The sequence below is a fragment of the Phacochoerus africanus genome, chromosome 4 (assembly GCF_016906955.1).
Source record: "Phacochoerus africanus isolate WHEZ1 chromosome 4, ROS_Pafr_v1, whole genome shotgun sequence".
NCBI classification, from domain to species: Eukaryota; Metazoa; Chordata; class Mammalia; order Artiodactyla; family Suidae; genus Phacochoerus; species Phacochoerus africanus.
Genome location: NC_062547.1, coordinates 16,565,384 through 16,580,906, shown reverse-complemented (window position 1 = coordinate 16,580,906; position 15,523 = coordinate 16,565,384). Strand labels below are relative to the sequence as shown.

The window sequence follows — 15,523 nt, the reverse complement described above, 5'->3', positions numbered from 1 at the left end:
GTGGGATGGAAATCCTATAAAATTGGATTGTGATGATCATTGTACAATTATAAATGTAATAAATTCATTGAATAATAAAAAAATAAAATAAAACAAAAACAAAGATATAACATCCAGTTTTCTCACCTACTAAGTGACCTGTCAGTAGAATACCCCCACCTATCTGCCCAGAGGAACTCCACTGTGATCCATCCATTTTTTGCCCTTCCCCTCTATTTTTTTTGCTTTTTAGGGCCACACCCATGGCATATGGAGGTTCTCAGGCTAGGGGTCAAATCGGAGCTACAGTTTCGGTCCTAAGCCACAGCCACAGCAACAGCAACACAGGATCCGAGCCACGTCTTCGACCTATACCACAGCTCACGGCAATGCCGGATCCTTAACCCACTAAGCAAGGCCAGGAATCGAACCCGCAACCTCATGGCTCCAAGTCAGATTCATTTCTGCCTCGCCATAACAGGAACTCCCATTTTTTGCCCCTTTTTTGGCTCTGCCTGAGGCAGGCAGAAGTTCCTGGGTCAAGGACTGACTTGAGTCACAGCAGTGACAACGCTAAATTCTTAACCTGCTGCACCATCAGGGAACGCCCATTGTGTTTCTTTTTAAAGACTGGAAGATGCTACGAATGCTATCTACCTTAAAAGCACATTTCCATGCCACTTATGTTACGGTTAAATTACTCTTACTTTTCAACAAGAAAACAGATACAGTTTAGAAAACTGTTTTGGTAAGACACACAAACAATATCTTATCAGGGCAGTTAATGAATATGCCCACATTTTCCTAGCTCAAAGATAAGAACTTCCAAGAGTTCCCTGGCAGACTAGCAGTTAAGGATTTGGCATCGTCACTGCTGTGACTTGGGTTTGATCCCTGGCCCAGGAATTTCTGTATGCCGAGGACACCACCCAAAAAAAAAAGGTAAGAACTTTTAGAATGAGTAGTTCCCACCGTGGTTCAGCAGGTTAAGGACTCAATATTGTGCCTCTGAGGATGTGGGTTTAATCCCTGGCTTCACTCAGTGGCTTAAGGATGCAGCACTGCCTCAAGCTACAGTGTAGGTCATAGATGCAGCTCAGATTCATTGCTGCCATGGCTGTGGTAAAGGCCTCAGCTGCAGTTCCAATTCAACTTGCCTGGGAACTTTCATGTGCTGCAGGTGCAGCTATAAAAAGAGAAAAGAAAAAAAATATTTCTAGAATGAGACACTGATTTACATTGCTGCTTAACTCTTAAAAATACTACCACATGAAAAGGAGTGGTTACAAAAATACATTATTTCATTATTTTTATAAGACGGAGCCTCAAAAACCAAGAAAAGGAAAATGCACAGAAATTGGAGTGTGGACTAGTAGCCCAGTCCTGACCTACCATTTGATAGCTGGATGCCCCCAACTAAGTTACTATCCTCACTGTGGCTCCTAACCTCGAGTTTCCTAGTCTACAAAATGGTAGGGATGCAACCATCTCTCTTTTTCTCTCTCATTCCCTCCCTCTCTCCCTCCCTGACCCTGTCTCTCTCACTCTTGCCCCCAACAACCCAAAATGTGAAGTCTAAAGTTAGTTTCCCTCATTACACTGTAATTCAGCATACTTTATATCAAGAAAAAGTTCACACAATGAACCTTTGTGCAAAAATTCACTAATCAAATTAAGAACCAGAATAACTACAAAAATAAGAAATATATTTGGGAGTAAATGAAGGAAAGGGCCACTGGCTGAAGCTAGGATTAGAGATTTCTTTCAGAGCCAGGCCACACCTCCTAATAACTAAAATATTTGATTACCTTAATTACCTTGGCTGCACAACAAGAAGTGGTGGTGGTCATGAAATTCCAGAATATTAAAAACTCAGCCACATTTTCATTATAGCATTCTCTACTGTGTTGAAGTCAAGACAGCAAAAGACTGCCAACAGCATTTTCACTTTAATTTTCTGGTAAGACAAAAAGAAAAATTAATATTGGAGCCAAATTCTCCATTTTTAGATATGGTGAATAAATTCTTTGAGGACAAAAAATTTTTGGTTACATGGTTATAAGAAACTGAAAACATTTCTTTACACCTTATTAGAAAATATGCATTTATGCTTTGCTTAAAAGGCATTTAAAAAAATCCTCAAGCTAATAATCTTAAGTGTTTACCAGTTACTACCTTTCAAATAGTTCAGAAAGAGGAAAAGTGAAATAAAAGCTGAAGCACTTACTGATGGGGAATTAAATGATGGGTATACTGAGCAACAATGACATCCATGAGCAACAATGATATCCTAATTAATGAATCTTGGGAGTTCCCCTTGAGGCTCAGTGGAAACGAATCTAGTATTCATGAGGACACAGGTTCAATTCCTGGCCTTGCTCAGTGGGTTAAGGATCTGGCATTGCGGTGAGCTGTGGTGTAAATCACAGACATGATGGATCTGGTGTGGCTATGGTGTAGGCTGGCAGCTACAGCTCTGATGTGACCCCTTGCCTGGGAACTTCCATGTGCAGTGGGTGCAGCCCTAAAAAGACAAAAGGAAAAAAAAAAAAAACCCACCTAAATAATGAACCTTAGGGAGTTCCCGTCGTGGCGCAGTGGTTAACGAATCCGACTAGGAACCATGAGGTTGCGGGTTTGGTCCCTGCCCTTGCTCAGTGGGTTGACGATCCGGCGTTGCCGTGAGCTGTGGTGTAGGTTGCAGACGCGGCTCGGATCCCGCGTTGCTGTGGCTCTGGCGTAGGCTGGTGGCTACAGCTCTGATTAGACCCCTAGCCTGGGAACCTCCATATGCTGCGGGAGCGGCCCAAGAAATAGCAACAACAACAACAACAAAAAGACAAAAGACAAAAAAAAATGAACCTTAAAAAAATCCTTTTTTGGTATATGTAATTACCAAAATAATGTTGGTTCTGAACTCAAAACTCACTTCTGAGAGTTCCTGCTGTGGTGCAAAAGGATCTGTAGCGTATCTGCAGAGCCAAGATGCAGGTTCGATCCCTGGCCCAGCACAGTGGGTTAAAAGGATCTGGTGTTGCTGCAATTGCAACAACACACAACTGCAGCTTGGATCTGATCCCTGGCCCAGGAACTCCATATGCTGTGGGTGGCCAAAAAAGGAAAAAGAAGAAAAAACAAAAGAAGTCAAAACTCGCTTCTGTGTAAATGAACCTTCTCTAAACAACGATGCAGTCACAAATGGACTGTTTAGTTTTTGATTTTACTTTTAAAATACTGTGAGGCCTCTTGATATTCTTTAGCTCACCATCATCTATCTCAATCTCATTAAGCACATTATAAAATACTTGTAAGTATGAGTTCCTGTCGTGGGTCTCAGTGGTTAACGAACCTGACTAGCATCTATGAGGACGCTGGTCCGATCCCTGGACTCAATCAGTGGGTTAAGGATCTGGTGTTGCCATGAGCTACGGTGTAGGTTGCAGACATGCCTTGTTGCTGTGGCCCTGGTGCAGGCCCGAGGCTACAGCTCCAATTGGACCCCTGGCCTGGGAACCTCTGTATGCTGCAGGTTCCGCCCTAAAAAGACAAAAATAAATAAATAAATAAATATAATACTTTAAGCTGCATATATCATTGATCATCTCTTCCCTCCCAGATGTTAAAGACTAGCTTGTTCCAAATATGGCATTATCTTTTCAAAGTTCAAGGTTTAGGCATGATATAACTCTTTTAATGAATTTTCTGTCTTGTCATGACTGATAAGCATGTCTTAAATGGAGATAAACAGGCTTAATGAAAAACATTTGGGTCTGATTTTCAATTGCTATTTTACAGAGGCGAAAAACAAAGCTTATAACTTTAAAATGGGAAAGCCATGTAAAACTATCTTCTCCTTGAACTAAGACAGTGAGGTCTTTGCTAACTAGACAGGTGTAACCCCAGCCTAAGGGAAGAGGCAGAGGCCACATGCCCAGGATGCTACAGAAGGGATTCTTTTGCTAGGCAGAAAATTTCCCTACACGACTTCTAAGGTATTTTCCTAGCCTCAGAAACTGAGATTTCACTTCTGAAAAGTAGAGGTATGGCAAATGTAATGTGTGGGTGGAGACAGCAGAACAGTGTGCTGGAAAATTAGAAGGCCTGGGTTGTAATCCTACTTCTGCTTCTATGTGAACTTAAGCAAGGCATTTCACTTCCTTTATTTGCAAAATCAAAGGTTTAGAGAAGAAAATGAAGATTCTAACATTCCAAGCCTATGGCTGCCTTCTGTGCTGGCCTCCATCACCTACCACCTCCCACTACTGCATCTTACCATAATTAGACAACTTTTAGAGCATCTAATTAATGGAACACAGAAATTAAAAACTTTAGGTTTCTATTTCTGGCTCATTGCAAATGTACAGCAACACTTTACCAAGGAGCAGTTAATGCCACACAGTTCTTTTCTTTGAACCCAAGTGACAGTTACACATTAACAAGTTGTAAACTAGGAGGTGTTCCCGTGGTTCCGTTGTTACCACGGGAACCCACTAGGATTCTTGGGGATGAACCTAGTAGGCTTTTTTTTTTTTTTTTTGGCTGCCCCAAAGCATATGGATTTCCTGGGCCAGGAATCAAATAGATCCAAGTCACAGTTGCAATCAATGCAGTATGGAAGCTGTGGCAACACAGGATCCTTAACCCAGTGTCAGGAGGTGGATCAAATCCATGTCCAAGAGCTCCAAAGACGCCACCAATCCCACTGAACCACAGCAGGACCTTCAGCTCTTCCTTCTTTTTTATTTTTTTCTATTGGCCACACCTTCAGCATGTGGAAGGTCCCAAGTCAAGGATCAAACCCAGGCCACAGCAGTGACAACACTGAGTCCTTAACCACCAGGGAACTCCTCTAGCAGACTTTTTTTGGTCAGAGCCTTTTTTGATATTCTGGATCTAGCAATTCAGAAAGCCTGATGTAATTTTTCTTCAGCAAGCTGCTTTCAAGAAATATTACCATATAGTATACAATTCTGAAAAAATATTAACTATTTTCGTGACTCTCTTGCAAGAAATAAATGTATTCAAGTCTTCCTTTTTTTTTTTTTTTGGTTGCACTCATAGTATGCAGAAGTTCCTGGACCAGGGATCAAACTTGTGCCACAGCAGCAACAATGCCTTAACCACAAAGCCACAAGAGATCTCCGATATATTCAAGTCTTCATCTCCCTATCCACAAAAACAATTACATAAATATAAGCTCAAAGAAGTTTCAGTGACCTACACATGCTATTTTTTCTTTCCAGATCACCACATTTCATAAATTATATTACTTAGTATTTTTCCTATTAAGACTTAAAAGTTCTTGGAGTTCCCGTCATGGCTCAGTGGTTAACAAATCCAACTAGGAACCATGAGGTTATGTGTCTGATCCCTGGCCTTGCTCAGTGGCTTAAGGATCTGGCGTTAGCAGTGAGCTGTGGTGTAGGTCACAGACACGGCTCGGACCCCGCATTGCTGTGGCTCTGGCGTAGGCTGGCGGCTACAGCTCTGATTGGACCCCTAGCCTAGGAACCTCCATATGCCGTGGGATCGGCCCTAGAAAAGGCAAAAAGACAAAAGAAAAAAAAGACAAAGTTCTCCAAAGCAAGTCTCTACTCAAGAAATTTCATCTTCCCTACCCCATTAGGTCAGAAATATAACAAAGTATAATTATAATAAATAAAAGTGATTTAAAACAAAGCACACTGCTTAGATCAGAAGAGACTTCAAATTTCACATCTGAGAAACACTGCTTTGGGAAAGATCCCTGGTTTTCTCCTTACTTGTTGCAAGTAATAAATCCCTCCTTCTCCTGGAAAAATAAATATACAAACTCAAGTCTGCCTCCAAAATTGCTGTGTATGGCCAAAGGGGATGTAAGTCAGGGAGATGAACTACCATTCTCAAGTGTGAGGTCACTTGGCTCCCCCGAGACCCACTCTGTAAGAGATACATTGGGAGAAGGGATCATTTACAAGTCTGATCTGTGGATCTGGTTTGTTCAGAGAAGTGAAACAGTCAGAATTCACAAGAAAACACTTCTCTAAGTCTTAGCCCAGAGCAAAGTTACATCAGACAAATTCACATTAATAAATAAAAACGGCACTTGATTTCACAGTAATAGTCTAAAACTTCAGCTATCCTAAGCCTAACTCACAAACTTGAGAGCTAAAAAGTATTTGAAACAAAAGCTCAAAAAGTGTCCCTGTGCTCATAAAAATCTTTCCTTGCCCTCAAACGAATAATTTATTGAAAAACCTAAATATAAACACCACTAAGATAAAATATGCGTTGAAAGCAAATTCATAACCATATTAGAAAAGTAAAAGAGGGAGTTTCTGCTGTGGTATAGTGGGTTAAGAATCTGACTGCAGGAGTTCCCACTGTGGCACACCAGAAACAAATCCAACTAGTATCCATGAGGATGCAGGTTCGATCCCCAGCCCAGCACAATGATTAAAAAGATCCAGCATTGCTGAGGCTGCAGTGAGGTCACAGCTGTGCCTTGGATTCATTCCATCGCCCAGGAACTTCCATGTCTCAAGCGCAGCCATTAAAAAAAAAAAAAGTAAAAGATGAGTCCCCTTGCGGTGCAGTGGGTTAAGGTCACCGCAGCAGCTCAGGTCCGATCCCTGGTCAGGGAACTTCCACATGCTACAGGCACGGCCAAAAAAATAAAAATTAAAAAATTAAAAAAATAATTTTAAAGTAAAAGAGAAATCACAAAAAAATCTGAAGGAAAAAAAAGATTTAGGAGACAAGACACACCGTCAGCTAAAGGTAAGAACAGGCATCAGCATATTCCATAGAAATATTGTATTTGGGAGTTCCTGTCGTGGCACAGTAGTTAATGAATCCAACTAGGAACCATGAGGTTGCGGGTTCGGTCCCTGCCCTTGCTCAGTGGGTTAACGATCTGGCGTTGCCGCGAGCTGTGGTGTAGGCTGCAGACGCGGCTCGGATCCTGTGTTGCTGTTGCTCTGGCGTAGGCCGGCGGCTACAGCTCCGATTCGACCCCTAGCCTGGGAACCTCCATACGCCGCGGGAGCGGCCCAAGAAATAGCAAAAAGACCAAAAAAAAAAAAAAAGAAATATTGTATTTGGTTGTTTTTTGTTTGTTTGGCTGTGCCTGCAGCAGCACATGGAAGGAAGCTCCTGGGCCAGGGATCAAACCTGTGCTACAGCAACCCTAGCTGCCACAGGCAGTAACATCATATTTCCAACCCACTGTACCACAAAAGAACTCCTGCATCTGGTTTTTAATATATTAACTCACCTAAGCTTGCCTGCAGCAGTATTATCACTACTTTTTGTCTTTTTAGGGCTGCACCCTAGGCACATGGTGTTTCCCAGGCTAGGGGTTGAATCGGAGCTGCAGCTCTGATCCTACACCACAGCAAGAGCAACGTGGGATTCGAGCCACATCTGCAACTTAAAGCACTGTTCACGGCAATGCCAGATCCTCATCCACTGAGCGGGGCCAGGGATCCAACCCACAACCTCATGCAACCTCATAGTTCGTAGTTGGATTCGTTTCTGCTGCGCCATGATGGGAAGTCCCCAAAAGGTTATTTTTAAGTAGTTTCCCAATCCTGTCACCACAATCTACAACCCAAATTAGTTCAGTAAAGAAGTTTACACAGGAGTTCCCGTCGTGGCACAGTGGTTAAAGAATCCGACTAGGAACCATGAGGTTGCGGGTTCGGTCCCTGCCCTTGCTCAGTGGCTTAACGATCCGGCGTTGCTGTGAGCTGTGGTGTAGGTTGCAGACGTGGCTCGGATCCTGCGTTGCTGTGGCTCTGGCGTAGGCCAGTGGCTACAGCTCTGATTCGACCCCTAGCCTGGGAACCTCCATATGCCACGAGAGTGGCCCAAAGAAATAGCAAAAAGACAAAAAAAAAAAAGTTTACACAAGCTTACAAACGTTTTCTCAGGTCAGTCTCTCAAAGCATCAGAAATAAAAGTAAAAATAAACCAATGGGACCTATCAAACTGATAAGCTTTCGCACAGCAAAGGAAACCATAAAAAAAACCAAAAAGACAACTTATAGAATGGGAGAAAACAGTGTCAAATGATGCAATGACAAGGGCTTGATCTCTAAAATATATAACAACTTATACAACTCAACAGCAAAATAGCCAACAACCCAGAGGAAAATGGGCAAAAGACCTGAATAGACATCTCTCCAAAGAAGATATACAGATGGCCAATAAGCACATGAAAAAATGCTCAACATCACTGATTACTAGAGAAATATAAATCAAAACTACTATGAGGTACCACCTCACACCTGTCAGAATGGCCATCATGAACAAGTCAACAAGTAACAAATGCTGGGAAGGTGTAGAGGAAAAAGCCCTCCTGCACTGTTGGTGGGAATGTACATTGGTACAACCAATATGGAAAACAGTATGGAGGTATCTCAGAAAACTAAATATAGAACATATGACCCAGCAATCCCACTCTTGGGCATATATCCGGACAAAATTTCCTTGAAAAAGACACATGAACCCCTATGTTCACTGCAGCATGATTCACAATAGTCAAGACATGGAAACAACCTAAATGTCCATCAACATATGATTGGATTAAAAAGATGTGGTATATATATACAATGGAATACTACTCAGCCATAAAAAGAACAAAATAATGCCATTTGCAACAACATGGACGGAACTAGAGACTCATCCTGAGTGAAATAAGTCAGAAAGAGAAAGACAAATACCATATATTACTTACATCTGGAATCTAATATATGGCACAAATGAACCTTTCCACAGAAAAGAAACTCATGGACATGGAGAACAGACTTGTGGTTGCCGAGAGGGAAGGAGTGGGATGGATTGGTAATCTGGAGTTAACAGATGAAAACTATTGCCTTTGGAATGGATAAGCAATGAGATCCTGCTGTATAGCACTGGGAACTATATCTAGTCACTTATGATGGAGCATGATAATGTGAGAAAAAAGAATGTATACATGTATGTGTAACTGGGTCAGGTCACCTTGTTGTACAGCAGAAAATTGACAGAACACTGTAAGCTATCTATAATGGAAAAAATAAAAATTATAAAATAAAAAAAGTTTACAAGCTTTTAAAATTAATTATTTATTTATTTTGCTTTTTAGGGCCACACCCAAGGCATATGGAGGTTCCCAGGCTAGGGGTCCAATCGGAGCTATAGCTGCCAGCCTATACCACAGCCACAGCAACGCCAGGTCCAAGCCATGTCTGCAGCCCACGCCACAGCTCATGGCAATGCCAGATCCTCAACCCACTGAGCTCAAGGCCAGGGATCGAACCAGCAACTTACGGTTCCTAGTTGGATTTATTTCTGCTGCGCCACAATGGCAACTCCACAAGCTTTTCTTAAATTAGATTTGTAAATGTATTCATAGGCTATTAAACAAAAAAATGATGTGATAAAAATAAATATACAATAAACACGGCATCTTTCCATAATTATTTCCCATAAACTGAAAAGAGGAAGTGCAAAGGACAAGCCCAGAGTACAGTTTTGTCACATTAGTTTACTATCAGACAGTCTACAGACAAAAAGAGACTCAGGCCACAGGACATGAGAAGAGGCAAATACTTAGGTGCTTTATTTGTTTTTACTACTGGTTTATAATTCCTTGATTTTATTTTTAAGCGCATGTCTTGGCCCAGAAAACCAAGAGAGCATTGACTGCCAGCAGTATCAGATTCTCCTTTTCTTATTTTCTAGAGCTACAAAAAACAGAGCCAGAATCAGGGTTTCTAGGAGCCTTCTGTTTTGTACAGGCAACATACAGTATGAGGTTTTAAGATACACAAAGGCTTTTATAGCACAAATCTTAACCAACTTAATGTCTTTCAATGGAAAGCTACTGACTTTTTTTTTTCCAGAAAACCCCTTGAAGCTTTAAAGTACTGACTATTTTCAAAAGACAATTTGAAGACACAGATGCATAAAATTTCAATTTTAAAGGTTTCCTTCCTCTTACTAGTCCTCAGTACTGAACTGTCTCAAAACATAAAATTAAGTGCCATTCAACCAGACATGCAGTATTCAACAAATATTTATCAAGTATCTACTTTGTGCAAAGGCCCAGACCAGTAAACACTATGGACTGTAAAAATGGAAAACTTCCTCTGCACTATCATTTGGTTCAATACCATACACACACTATAGTGTATCTGAAGGCAAAACACTGTTCAGGTTCATATTCTCAACAATTTGGCCTCCAGTGTCAAATAACGACTTCCAGGTTTTTCTACCCTGCAAATCTACTCCTTCTTGGTAGTACACAAATTTAAAGATCAAAGCTGGCTTTCGTCTCTTTAATTCCTGCTATAGTATTACAGGGAAATTTTACATTTCTCTGGAATAAAGTCTTTGAACTTAACAGAAACCAAATGATCACAGGAAGGAAAAAAAATCAAATTAGAAACATTAAACTGGCTTCTTTCTCAGAGCTTCCCTCTTTCCCTCATTAACATTTCTCAAAGAGAAAAACACCACTGTGATGCTCCTATTACAGATCATTCATGAAGTTACTAACTGAGCCGAGACCAGACAGACTCCATCAACTGGGCACACAGCCACTCACCATTACCCTTTGTTTAAAGTCTCAACTGCCATTCAACCCACATTATTGTGTGCCACTCAAGTCCATCAATGTTTTTTTAAGAAACAACCAAATGTGTTAACTAGAAATGAAGAAAGCACCTAATCCACATGCTTTACAAAAAGCTCTTTTTAAAATGATGGCTCACTGGAGTTCCCGCCATGGCACAGTGGTTAACGAATCCGACTAGGAACCATGAGGTTGCGGGTTCGGTCCCTGCCCTTGCTCAGTGGGTTAACGATCCGGCGTTGCCGTGAGCTGTGGTGTAGGTTGCAGACGCAGCTCAGATCCCACGTTGCTGTGGCTCTGGCGTAGGCTGGTGGCTGCAGCTCCGATTCGACCCCTAACCTGGGAACCTCCATATGCCGCAGGAGCGGCCCAAGAAATATCAAAAAAAAAAAAAGAAATAAAATGATGGCTCACTTTACGTTTCCTATCTGAAATAGCAGTATTATTTTAAAATACTGATAAGTCTTACATGCCTAAAAACAACTAGTTGCAAACAATAATCATTAGAAACTTGTTTAACAAATAAAACCCTCAATCTTGAGGGTAAAGCACCAGAGAGAAGCAATCTGCACACTAAAAGGGACAACACAGATGAATGTCTACAATACAGATGGAAGCCAAGACCCCAAGCAGCCTAAGCCTGGAGGTGGGGAGTCTGTTGGGGGGAAAAGGGCAATCTTCCTAAGAGTCATGATCCTAGGCGTGACTATTCTAAATTCAAATGAATTTAAGAAATGCCAGGCAGAGCTCTGCACTAAACATCTTATTCAAAGCTTCTCTGGAGTTGCCACTGTGGCACAGTGGAAACGAATCCGACTAGGAACCATGAGGTTGAGGGTTCAATCCCTGGCCTTAATCAGTGGGTTAAGGATCTGGCGTTGCCATGAGCTGTGGTGTAGGCTGGCAACTGTAGTTCTGATTCAGCCCCTAGCTTGGGAACCTCCATATGCTGCGGGTGTGGCCCTAAAAAAGCAAAAAAAAAAAAAAAAAAAGCTCTTCTAATTGTAATTAATTAAGAAAGACTTTCTCCAAAATACCTTAAGCAAAGAAAAAAAAATCATTAATTGGAAACACACTGGATTATCTTACAAAACCCAAAGGCAACAGAGTACTACAGAGCCACCTACAAAGCCCTTTTGCACCCAGGCTTCTATTCTGCATGTGTTTCTTGTCTGACTCTCTCTCCAGAGCTACACTTCTCAGTGCTTTTTTTCTGAATAATTCTACTTAATTCTCCCTCCCTGTAGACTGGCCTTCACTGCTTCCACATATATGAGCTTGAACTTGGCTGCACTCCAGTTTAAATGTTTCAAATTCTCTAAATTCAGGTGATGTTTGTTCCCTAATGACCTGAATCTCAGTTCCAACCTCAAATTCCCAGAAGAAGCTGATTTGCCCACCTTGGGTTAAGTGCCCAGCCAGTGTCCAATAAACCACCACAAACAACTCACAAAATATAGCTTGGATGCCTGACTCTTCAAAAGATATGTAATATACTAAATAAGCAATGAGTCAGTCTCCATCCTCAAGAAATTTAAAATCTCACTGAAATGAAAAAAAGTATGTTAATACTAATATTCTATGATACAGTATTAGAATGAATAGACAGGAAAAGCTTCATGACAAAGATTAGCTGTGCACTAAATGACAAATAGAAATTGAACCATGAGCAGGGAAAGGCTGAAGAACACAAAATGTGATTCCTGCTCCTCTTCCTCTGGCCATCTAAGAATTACGGTCATAAGGAATAAATGGTCTTTTACCACACAAACATCTTCCAGTGAAATATCCTTCCTTGTTGAAAGCCTCCTCTAAGTTTTAAAACTAGTATGTGACCACAAATCAGTATTGTTTCAATGCGCAGTAATAACCAGCTAGCTGATGAATGTCAGTTACAGTTTCAAGGTGCATATCACCACCACCTTGACTTCCTTTTCACTCCATGGACCTCCTAAGACTCCTGCTCAGACAACAGCATTCAGAATCAGGCAGGCAGCCAACAGGACCGCACAGGTGTTTCTCACTGGTAATATCCCGCCCAACCTAGCCTGGTTAAGTTAGCAGCATCATACAGACAATTCATGCAAGAGACAAAAAGACACCAGCTAAACTACGTAATCCTAAGTGTGCAGGGAGGGGATTGGAGCAGAAAAATGATTCCCACACTCAAAAAGCTATAAGCACAAAGAAACTGGGAAAAGCCTACAGTAAATTATCTGTACAAAACAGAAATCAGCAAAAACTTAACAGATGTCCAAACAATATTGGGTTAAAAAAGACAGTCTACTCACAGTACCCCACATTATCACCGAAATATCACACATTCCCACAGATTGAAGCAAGGGTTTGCTTCAACATCACAGGAAACAAAAAGGTAAAAGAACAATGGGAAAGTGAAGGCAGTTTCTAATTTAACAATTACTTTGCTGAAGAGTAACAGTGTTATTATATAAATGAAAACTACCGACCTATCAAAATTAAAAGTGTAACACTATAAGAGTTCCCTGGTGGCCTAGTGGTTAAGGATCCAGCATTGACACTGCAGCCAAAAGAAAAAGAAAAAAAAGTATAACACTACAAAATTCAACAGCTTTAGAACAAAACTTCATTTTGTATAATCTCCAAACTAAAGACATTTCCCAACTTGGAAATAAAATTTCAATGGAGTTTCAACACAGGAAAAAATGGTGCGTAACTCCATTTTGTCAAAGCTGAACATAGCCCTGGAGATCAGAAAGTTAGTGAACAGTTCTTCCTAAAGTAACACTCCACATCTATGAACACATCTCCAAAGTGGCATTAATTAATTAAAATCAGTCGGTGAGATGTCAGATCTCACTGCAGCCTCTAAAACAGAACTCACCATTCGTCCTCATATTTGCTGCCATATTTTCTCAGTGGAGGAAAAGAAAAATCAAAACGTTACAATTCAAAAGCTGTTCTGAAAGTGAGTCCATTACTTGCACAATGGAGAAAAAGGTCAGAACTTCACAAAGCTCTAAGAGTTAAAATGCTTTAAATCATTTAATATGCGTAATATATTTTATACTCAGTCTCCCCTAAGTGTCATCTCTTGAAAACAGTCTAATTTTAACGTGGATTTAATGTAAATTTCATAAAAACGTTTAATGAAATTTATGCTCTCTGTATAAAAATCTTAAAATAATGGTAAGTATGAAATATGAAGTACGGTAAGTATGAAGAAAAAAAAATCACTCATGTCCCAAGATCCAAAAAAATTCTGGTATTTATCTTTCCTTCTAGCCTGTGAGATAATGTTTTTAGAAAAATTAAAGACTTCCTTAGCAGAAAGAATATGCTAAGTCAATGCGGAGTTTATGATGGATAGAAAACCTTTTTTTTCCCCCTTGGGCTTTTTTTAGAACCACACCCACAGCATACGGAAGTTCCCAAGCTAGGGGTTGAATTGGAGCTGTAGCCACTGGCCTACACCACAACCACAGCAACACCAGATCCGAGCTGCATCTGCGACCTACACCACAGCTCATGGCAACACTGGATCTTCAACCTACTGATCGAAGCCAGGGATCAAACCCGAATCCTCACGGACACTAGTCGGATTCGTTATTGCTGAGCCACAACGGGAACTTCTAAAACATTCCTGAAAATTTTTATAGGTCTGGAAACCAAAGAAGTTAAAAATACATGCTCATAGCCTCCATAGGATAAGAGAGATTTAAAAAAATAACTATGAAACAGTTCAGCTGATTAATCCTGTAAGAGAATCAGTACATTAAGGAGATTCTAATGGCCAATTTCATGACAAGGACAAGTTACAGCTGCAAAGAATTCATAAGAAAACTGTCTTCAGGAATTCTTCCACAGCACAGTGGGTTAAAGATTCAGTGTTGTCACTACTATGACACGGGTTCTATCCCTGGTCCAGGAACTTCCATATGTCACAAGCACAGCCAAAAACAGAAAACTGTCTTCAGCAAATTACAAAGCCCAGATAAGGATTCTTGACACAATTTAAAAAGCAAATAGCTAAAACTGACTGCTCTAGCAACAACAACAACAAAGACAAAAAAAAAAAAAGGAGTTCCCATCGTGGCGCAGTGGTTAACGAATCCGACTAGGAACCATGAGGTTGCGGGGTTGGTCCCTGCCCTTGCTCAGTGGGTTAACAATCCGGCGTTGCCGCGAGCTGTGGTGTAGGTTGCAGACGCGGCTCGGATCCCGCGTTGCTGTGGCTCTGGCGTAGGCCGGTGGCTACAGCTCTGATTCAACCCCTAGCCTGGGAATCTCCATATGCCGCGGGAGCGGCCCAAGAAATAGCAACAACAACAACAAAAAAGACAAAAGACAAAAAAAAAAAAAACCTGACTGCTCTTTCATCTACATTACACCCCTAAATATTAGAACCCATCCTCTCTCCAAGCCTAAAATTAGTAATTTATAATTAGGAAGAGACTGAGGTGACCCTACAGCAAATCTAATAATACACCCATCTGCATTTTTCAGTTTTCTGTGAACACTGAAGACTCCCTATCAACAGACTCGCGTGTAAGGTATAGATAGTGAAAATGAAATCTAAGAAATCACATTACCTAGATTCCACAGAAACCATGAGCTAAAAGATTCTATGAGGAAGGAGGCCCTTCAGAGCAAAACATTTCAGAGGCACCAAATGGACTTTAGGAAACAATCTCATCCCTAAGCCACAACAGACAAAGGTAAATACAAAATACACCTAAAAGGGGAAAGGAAAGGAACACGGACAGAAGCTGCTGCCCATCTATATATGACACTGCCAGTCATTTTACCAGCCTCTTTTATTTAGTTGAACTGCACTACTGACCTATCTATGAGATACGTTGTAGGCCCATTTTTACCGACGAAAAAAGGAAAGAAACAGTATTATCAATACTGTACCAGGCACCATTCAGTGCCTAGCTTATCTCAATTAATTCTGACATTACC

The 15,523-nt window shown here is 40.9% G+C and overlaps 1 protein-coding gene across 21 annotated transcripts in view; it reads right to left on the bottom strand.

Annotated features, from left to right (window-relative positions):
• The window catches only part of CELF1 (CUGBP Elav-like family member 1), a 95,430-nt gene that overhangs the window by 69,772 nt on the left and 10,135 nt on the right, over positions 1-15,523 (bottom strand). For 3 of the 21 annotated variants that reach the window (XM_047775739.1, XM_047775753.1, XM_047775755.1), the window contains exon 2: positions 1,797-1,936. The exons of 16 other annotated variants lie outside the window; for them this stretch is intronic. The gene's annotated coding sequence lies outside the window, so the exon portion shown is untranslated. Of the gene's footprint in view, positions 1-1,787; positions 1,937-15,523 lie in introns of all 21 variants that reach the window. 2 more of the 21 variants (XM_047775738.1, XM_047775754.1) reach the window with 1 other exon arrangement.